Source organism: Lynx rufus, unplaced genomic scaffold (assembly GCF_022079265.1).
Source record: "Lynx rufus isolate CCGP_SWC_20201006 ecotype Redwood Valley unplaced genomic scaffold, mLynRuf1.p SCAF_10, whole genome shotgun sequence".
NCBI classification, from domain to species: domain Eukaryota; kingdom Metazoa; phylum Chordata; class Mammalia; order Carnivora; family Felidae; genus Lynx; species Lynx rufus.
The window spans coordinates 11,158,183-11,167,486 of NW_025814824.1; the positions used below are offsets into that span (position 1 = coordinate 11,158,183).

General features: G+C 47.9%; 1 long non-coding RNA gene across 1 annotated transcript; it reads right to left on the minus strand.

Annotated features, from left to right (window-relative positions):
• Positions 1–1,098: 1,098 nt before the first annotated feature.
• LOC124528223 (uncharacterized) lies at positions 1,099–5,598 on the minus strand. The gene is made up of 2 exons (XR_006966114.1): positions 4,867–5,598; positions 1,099–3,103 (listed from the first exon to the last, which is right to left on the minus strand). It is a non-coding gene; the product is annotated as an uncharacterized LOC124528223 (long non-coding RNA).
• Positions 5,599–9,304: the final 3,706 nt, after the last annotated feature.

Here is a 9,304-nt window from a genome sequence, read left to right on the forward strand (position 1 = left end):
CAGTGAGAGTGTTGGACAGTATAATGATTTTTCACAGCTCGCTGGCCAAGAGAAGGACAGAGTCATGCCTCAGAGGTGCTTGAGAGCATGAACATTTCCAGGCACTGTTTACCTCTTTGGAAAAAGAAGACAGTAATTTTATTCAAAGTGTTCTAGTCTCTTCAAAAGGATAAGATATGTGGATGGAGAAGACAGAAAAAGAGATAGTCCCTATAATGACTTTATTTTCCGAAAAAAAAATCTAAGTAATTGAAGTTCTCCAGTCCTTTTTTTCCTGGTCATCCTATTTCCAACATCTGCTTTTCCTTTTGTTTTTCACTGAATGGTGCCTTAACTTGACATATTATTTGTTTGGAGGAGTAGGACAAGGGGAGAATGCGATGTTTGTCTGATAATCTGAATCTTATGCTAATGGAAATACATTAAAATATCCCCGCCCTGCCCCCAATAATGAGTGTTTGCCAAATGGATCTCCTGCAATTCTGCACATCTTTCTGTTGGAGGGAGTTTTCTGAATGCATCATCTGCTTTGGTCCTTTCCAAAATGGCGTACAACCAGAAGTCTATTATTATCTTGATTCTTTTTCCTTTGTATCTGATTTTTTGCTGATAATAATAGCTAGCACTGGGGTGCCTGGGTAGCTCAGTTGGTTAAGCATCCAACTCTTGATTTGGGCTCAGATCATGATCTCATGGTTCATGAGATCGAATCTCACATTGGGCTCCATGCTGACAGTGTGGAGCCTACTTGGGATTCTCTCTCCCTCTGCCTCTCTACCCCTCTTCCCTGCTCGCTCGCTCTCACTCTCAAAAGAAATCAATAAACTTAAAAAAAAATAATAGCTAGCATTTATAACATTTTCCTTGGCATTTCACTCACTGAATCCTCACAAAATCTCTATGAGGGAAGCGTTATTTCCCCAAGGCTTAGGGAAGGCAAGTTAGTCATACAGGGTCCTGTAGGTAACAAGTATCAGAGCTGGGATTTCAACCCCAGTTTGTCAGACTTCTGAGTCAAAGTGTTTTAACTTGTTGCTATACTGCCTCAGTCACTTTGGGATTTTAAATAAAGACCAAAAAACCACAAAACACATTAAATCACAGTATGGAACCCATACTTTTTTTTTTTTTTTTTAAGGCGAAAGCAGTAAGTGGTCTTAATGAGCTTCTTTCCGATCCCGCAAGGGTATGATGTTGAAATCATACCTGATCCTGTCTTTTCCACCCGAAGCAACTTTCCCAGTTTTCCACATAAGCCTGAGGGGACAGGAGAACACACAGTATCTCCCCGAATGAGACCACGGGGGACCGCGATACAGAACCTCACGCAGAAACTTGAGAAACATTCACAATGTTAACTGCGGACAATTGTACAGGTACTTGAGGGGGAGAAAGAATGGGTGGTATGCTGAGCAAGCTCTCTCCTTTTTGAAGTGGATTTTATCTTAAAGGGTGCATATTTATGGAAAACACAAGATCACCTACAAGAAAAGCCAAGAGCAAGAATGACAGCCCATTCTATCAATCGGCGTATCCAAAGGAACTTTGTGTAATTAGGGAAATGTGTTCTAGCTGTGGTGTCCAATATGCTAGCCACTGACCTCGTAGGACTATCGATCCCTTGAAATGTGGCCAGTGCAGTGGACGGGACTGAATGTTTAATTTTCATTAATCTTAGTTAGTTACTTTTAATGAGCTGGAATTTAAATGTTAATCGCTACAGGTAGCCAGTGACTTATTGGACACTATAGGTCCAAATGGCTACAGAAGTGTCGTGAGTGTTGTAGGTGGGGGTCAGTGGGAAGGTTTCACGGAGACATATTTTGAGCAGCTTTCAAAGTGGAGTAGGGAGGGAGGAAAATGCAGCTGGAATGAAAAAGAAGCAAAGAAACAAAAGCCTTGTCGTACTAGAGCACCGGAGGTTACAGATTCAAACGCCTACTGTAAGGACCATTAAAACGACATAAACAAGGGAAATAGGGTGCGGTTAAGAGACAGTAGGGTGCAGTGGCGACTGTGGAAAGTTAGAGACACTACCTGCGTCTAAAGCATCAATCGCTACTCCGCTCCAACCAGTTACCGCCATACAGAAATGCAGACCCACTGGTGACTATCTGCTGATGTTTTGAGAGAGGTCAGAAATTCAGAGTTTTATGTTGCCGTCTAGTTTTGAATGTTGGCACCTGCATCAGTCGGTGTGGGCTAAACATTTTCAGCAGACGTTGTTGGTGGCCTCCTCGTGTCCACTTGGCACTTGTCTCCGCCCACGAAGCTGCCTCCTGAACACAACTTTAAGTCTTGCTCAAAACACTGTATGCACACTCGGCATTTGTGCAGGGTATGCCCGGAATGTTGAAGAATTAATGCTTTTGGAGGCATCGTCCCACCAATGACAGACACACGGGGAGTGCATGAATCCCCAGTCTCTTCACCCCTCCGCTGAGACAGCCCTGAGGCGTCTTCTGTGTTCCCCCAGCGTTCCCTTGTGTGACTGAGCTGCCCACAGCAGACGCTGACAGACAATGTATCATTCATTGGTTTCCACTCCTTCCCCATCCCACCTCCCCACGCACCCACTGATGTTTCCAAGGGATCACCTTCAAATAAGCCACTTGCACACGAATCCATATCTCATAGCCCGATTTTAGAGGGACCCAAACAAAGACGGTTGTCACACAGAAACTCAGCATCTCAGGGGTGTTGGTGTTCCCTCCCATCACAGCCAGTGCAGGTCACGGTGGAGACCCTGTCAGCTCCTTCAGGGGCAAAGTCTCTCTTCTTCATGAGGATCTACATCTGCTACGCTAGTTTCCCTCCGTGCGTCCAGCTGCGGATACAGCTCGAACACTGGGGGAAGGATTTGCCATGACACTGCCCAGAAGCGTATGTTCCATTGGCAGAACTCAGTCTCGTGGTCCCTGCTCTACGCTGGGGAAGCTGGGACCTGTGGTATAGCCGTGCACCGTTACAAAAGTAGCTGGTGCCATTGTAGCTCGCTTAGACTTTGAAAAACACCGTTCTGGCCAAAGAAACCATTTATGTCTGTGCACCCCAGTCAGCTTGCTATTCACCAGTTTGGAATTTCTGGCCCACGCATTATTGCCTAAAATTGAGAAAAAAAAAAAAGTGCTAGTAGGTTACCCGAGTTGTGAACTTACACAGAATCAAGCATCACACCTTTTTCCCAGTTGGGTGATAAAATAGATGTATGGAAATCAAATCAGTTCTTCATTGACTAATTTAAATTTTTTTTGACATTTATTTATTTTTTGAGAGACATAGACAGAGCACAAGTTGGGGAGGGGCAGAGAGAGGAGACACAGAATCCAAAGTAGGCTCCAGGCTCCGAGCTGTCAGCACAGAGCCCAACGCGGGACTCGAACTCACGAACCCTGAGATCATGACCTGAGCCCAACCCAGGCGCCCCGATTCATTGACTAATTTTATAATTTCGGGGGGGAAAATAATTTCACCTCTGATAGTTCTTCCGAGAACAGAGGCTCCCAACATGGTAGCCTTTCTTACTTCTTGCATTCTCTGTGAAGTGTTTCTCTATCTGTAAATAAAAGGTGATTTAAACACAGTCTTATGCCCCGCCCCCTTCCTTTTGGACCCCTCACCCCCTTGCTCTTGACACTCCGGTCATGCTTTTTTTTTTTTTTTTTTCTCAAACTTGCCAAACTTTTCCCCACCTCCGTGGCTTTGCAGATACGGTTCCCTCTTAAAGGAATGTGTTCCTTCTCTCCACTCCTCCCATTTTTCCATTCTTTACTGGCCCCCACGTATCAGTCAAGTCTCAGGAACAGAGTAGAAATGTTCTTTCCTCAGAGATGCTTTCACTGACCACCTTAAAATCAAGTCACTTTCCTCTGCCTACCGTCATTCTTGTTCATTCTGCCTGTGACTGTTTGGAACCCTATTTGTCTATTTCATAGATGTTTTCCCCAGAGACTGCTCACTGCGGCACCACACACGCAGCACCTAGCAGGGTCTGGTGTGGTGCTCAAAATAGGCTCGAATAAATAAACACCAAGGAGAGTCCGCGGCTTTAAAGAATTTGGCGGGGAAGCCTTTTCTCATTAAAATAGCGCACCCCAATCCATTTTGCACGTTTGTTGAACTTTACTGGGATTTCAGCAAGAGGAGTATTTGTACAACGAATGCTACCTGAAGCAACAAAAGAAAACAAGAATTCTTTCTTTAATCCCAGAAATCCATGAACCTATTAGTGTTTTCTAAAACTGGCCCGGATAAAACCCGCTGTGATCATTTATGTCAACAGGAGGGCAGGGTTGAAAGCTCTTTGAAAAAGTGAGGAGGCGTCACAGTGGAGAGGGTTATTTCCCAAGAGCATAATTGGCCTAAATAATCTACCAAGTTGTTCAGGGAAGAATAACATTGGGAGTTAGCTTCTGTTTCTCCCTGTTTTGTTTTGTTTACCTGTGTACTCCATCCATCATTCTGAATGATACTCCCAAAGGTAGCCCCACCTTCCCCCCACCCAGAGATAGTGGCTTGCGTGGAAATAAACGAAGGGTGTTACATTAAAAGTGGGTGGAGGTTTTTTCCGAGGGCATTTTCTCCTTCATGTCTGTGCTACATTTCCTCTTTAATTGTTCTAAAATGGCCCTGGCGGCATTATGCAGAAGTTAAAAGTCAGCTGGCCAGACCATTTGGTTCCAGGTCCCACACCTGCCAGTTGTGCTACCGAACGTGTCACTTAGTCGGGTCTCAGCCCCGATCCCTCATGTGTGAAAGGGGAATGTTGGCACCTCTTTCGAAAGGTGACGATGGCCATGCATGAGTAATGCAACACGTAGACCCTCTAGAAAAGGAGAAAGAGAAAAAGGAAAAAGGAAAACTTACCGTGAATCCACTATGAACTTGTTACCTATTTATGTGCCATAAACTCTCTGGGGCGCACCTATCTTTTTCTGGAAACGTCAAATGAAAGGGTGGTGGGTTATAAGACTTCTGCGGTGCTTTGGTGGTAACATCCTGCAGTTCGTGGTAAATGACCAAAGACCCGGAGGTTCTGCTTTTGCTCGAGATTGTGTCACGCCGAGCTCCCAGTGCACACTGCAGCTGTCTAAGAAGCAGTGACTTGTTCAGTTCGAAATGTGGTTTTCGGTTTTGGGTTTTTGTTTGGGAGGGACTTGGTGCCAACTGGTGGGATTTGAAAGCGTTTTCCCCGTGGGAGGCAGATTCGGAAGTCTGGCCTGCTAAGACTCTTTTGGAAGCTGAAACTAATTAAAATATTTATTTTAGCCCCAGTAACTAAGACGCAGCAGGGGAGGAAGTCCAACATTCATTTTTATGAAAGTGTAATTATACTCACTAACCTTTTGTGTACCCTGTTCAGCAACTGCCCCGGGGCCACCCCACCTCAAACACCTGCCCGGTGTGTGAGTATTTGGTAGAACAGTACTCAATGCCTGAGCTCAGGGCATGCGGGGCTCCCCACCTCCACCAAAGACAATAGAGCCTTGTTATAACGTTCATCACCTGTAGACTCACCTCTGGGTGAAGTATTTTCCTAGTTTCACCTTCAGTGAGAGCCATAAAGCTATGCAAAAGAGAAAAAGGAGAAAGAAGCTAAAAGAGAAAGCAGTTGCCCATTTCTGTATGTGGTATCATGGAGATTGAGTAAGACAGGAGACTGTGTAAGAGCCCTCTGTACTTCCTGACCACTTACACAATCCTTGACGAAGTGTAGAGTCACGTTACAAGACAAGCTAATGTAAACATGCCCTGTTTTTAAATGGTGACAACAAATAATGATTGCACTTTCCACGAAAAAAGTGCTCAGGAGCCTGGGTGGCTCAGTCCGTTGGGAGTCCGACTTCGGCTCAGGTCATGATCTCACAGTCTGTGAGTTCGAGCCCCGCGTCGGGCTCTGTGCTGACAGCTCAGAGCCTGGAGCCTGCTTCCGATTCTGTGTCTCCCTCGCTCTCTGCCCCTCCCCTGCTCATGCTCTGTCTCTCTCAAAAATAAAATAAACATTAAAAAAAAAGAAAAAGAAAAGAAAAAAGTGCTCAGGGGATGAGCCTGGTAGATGACCCAGAACTAGGAACACTCAGGATGTCCAAGCACTGGGGCCAGAGGGTTCACTCGCATTCCCGTGTTACTCCTCCCTACTCTCCACCATAGGTGTTTCCATGAATGCTTTACGAATGAGGAAACTGAGACCCCAGGAAGGTCGGTGACTTGGGAAGCGGTTCTTAGCGGGCTGAGAACATACACCGAGGGGTCCCCTGGACCCCTGAGGTTGGAGCCCCCGCTCCGCTAATGACCAGCGTGACTTTGGGCAAGGTACTTAATCTCGTTAAACCTCCATTTTGCCATCCCCAAAAGGGAGGTGATATGATAATGAGCTACCTTTCCTGTGAAGATTCAATGAGTTAATGTATGTCAAATACCTGGCGTGTCACCTGTCACTGGAGACTCGGTGATTCGCGCTTTGTCATCACCATCCTCGGTGACGGCACACAGCTTGGAGGGAGCCCGAGCCAGGATACCAACCCGGGTGCAGTGGGGAGCAGTGCGGAGCCTGCTTGGGATTCTCTCTCTCCCTCTCTCTCTGCCCCCTCCCCCCCCCAATAAATAAATAAACTTGAAAAGCAAGAACTTCCCAGAAGCAGTCCTCCTGCCTCTGGGACACACCCTACATGGGTCCTTGGACTCCTACCCCAGGCTTTTAAGAAAAATCTATTTGATGAGCTAAGAAGTATTTGTTTTACCAAGGGGAGAGAGACTCTGTGAGGCTTCTAGAATTCCCAGCCTTGATGAGGAAAAGGACTTACAGTGTATGTATTATGTCGTTACAGGCCACCTCCCCATTTTCTTCCCCCAAGACTTTCCTCCCACACTCGGGCCCTCTCCTCCCTCTCCACCTCTTGACATGAGCTCATTCTTCAAGGGCCAGTTCAAATCCCATCACCTCGGCGTGATGTCCCGATCTCCCCTCTGGACCGCTGAAATGTTTATCTTTAGTTTAACACTTAATTGATTTTTCTGTTTCTTATGGACTAACCTCCCTCAGAGAGATTGTGTACTTCCTTTGTCTATCCCGTAGGGTTCGATACTACGTTGAAAACCCAGGAGGCTCTAAATAGAGACGTGCTCTGTATAGATTCTCGTTGAGAAGTGGACGGGTCTCGGCATTTCTGAAACGCCCGCCTGGTAGTGAGAACTGAACTGTAAACTTGGCACAGAACTTTAAGGCTTGGTCCCCACCCCTCAAGGTACTTTCATCTCTGAAGAGAACAAAGCTCGCAGCCTTTCGTAACTGGGAGACACTGTGGCAGAGAGGGCAGTAATGTGGGTTCTAGTTAATTCCCCCGGCTTCGCTTAACATTAAAACGGACATAATCGCAGTACCAACTTCACGGAGTCTTTGTTGGGTTTAAACGAGGTCACGCCAGTCAACCTCAGCGCAGAGCTTGGCATTGAGAGTTCAGAGTTCGTTACAGGTCAGTTCAGAAATGAGGAGAGCAGTTGTCCAAATGCAAGTACTCCAGAGGCTTGCCTGGACGTATTCCACGCCCAGCCCAAGCTGCCGTCAAATTCTTTCAAGGCTTTTCACGCTAAGTGTGAGCCCACAGTAGGAACAGACACTCTGCCCGTGCCATTTCCGTGCCCTGGGGTAGACAGAGAGGGAAATAGCGCTGAAGAATTGATAGGAAAGGAACTCGCTTCTGGGTCTGGGAAGTCACAGTGGAGGGGTGGCTTTCAAAGTCACGGCTATGTATTGTTTTGTTTTGGGTTTTTTTGCCCCTGAAATCGAGGGGTGGGTAAATTGGGGACACGGAAAGCAATAGGGTCCCAGGTGGCGAGCCTAGAGAAGTTGGTTGCTGTGTCCTCCGCGACGGGGCGAGGGCTGAGCTCACTGGGCTGCCGTGGGACTGTGTTTGCTTTTGTGCGGCAGAGGCCCTTAACGCGGGCAACGTTTCCTAAGACCGCTTTGAGAACAACAAGCAGGCAGCTTTGGGATTACTGAGCTAGAGTCAGCTGGCCTCAGAGGCGTCGTGGGGAACAGCTGTGCGGCTCTGGGAGCAGTTGTGTCCTTCACTGGCACAGAGGAGGGAGGAAATCAGCTCTCCGGGCAATGCCTTTGGTCCGCGTGAATGTGCTCTACAAGGCGGGGTCCGCGGTCCCTTGAACAGGTATTGACTTGGTTTCTGGCGGTCGCCGGCCTTGTTGGAAGCACCCACGACGATAAAACGGAGCTTCCCACTGGCCGCCCTTAGCAGGCACTTAGCAGTGGGTGGGAGTGGGGTGGGAGGTACCACAAATGGTTAAAAGGGGGTTCTGGTTCAAAAGCTCCTGTTCCAAATGTAACCCGTGTGTTTGGTGAACTTCTGGGGGGGCGGGGGTGGACACCTGCCTGGGGGGGGTCTCAGGTTGATCCTATTAATATGCATCCCTCCAGCTGGGGGAAGTTACAGTGCTAGGTTGCACTTGGTTGACCCATGGTTTTGGATGCGAGCTTGCTCCTCGCCTGAATGAAGATAAAAGAGAACCGCCCACAAGTACAGATTCAGCAGAAGCACGTGTTGAAATACACAGAGGAAGCTTTGCAGGCTCAGCAAGGATTAGCTGCACCTTTCAGGAAGGCGATAAGGAAGACGCCCCAACGACAATAACAGCTACGCCGAGAGCATTTCCGGCTGGCGGCCGCCGTGCCCTGCGCTCGAGAGGATTCCTGTAGTACCTCAGTTCTCGCCCTCGCGCTGCAGGAAGCTAGTAGGATCTTCCTCCAGGTTGAGGTGCCCCAGGCACTGAGAGGTCAGGTGCATGCCCAGAGTTATCCCAGACGGAAGTTCAGTGGCAGGACTTGGGTGCAGGTTGGCCTGACTTCGGAGTCTCCGCCCCTTCCCCCAGGCTGTCCCCATTAGCCGCTGACACAGGCTTCGCTGACACCTGTAAGGACGGCCCAGTTGCTGGCCAGCGCACAAAATCCCCAGAAAGCGGGGCGGGGCACAGAAAGAAATACAAAACCAAGTGTGCCTGCAAAATAGTTCTGGAAGGTCTGAAAAAAAAAAAAAAAAGTACCATTTGTGTGATCACTCATTGGATGAGATAAGGGGCATCTCCCAAAGAAAAGAGTCATCCTTGCTGGGGTGGAGACGGTCTCTGCTTCCTGTCCAGAGCCCTTCGTTCAAAAGCCTGCACCTCGTAGACAGGAGGGGCTGGGTGTCATAGGACAAATCAGGTCTGGAGGCTGAAGGTCCCCAGTGAGAGTCCCAGCCCTACACCAGACGAGCTCAATGCCCTGGGCGAGTCACCTCACCTTTTAGGGACT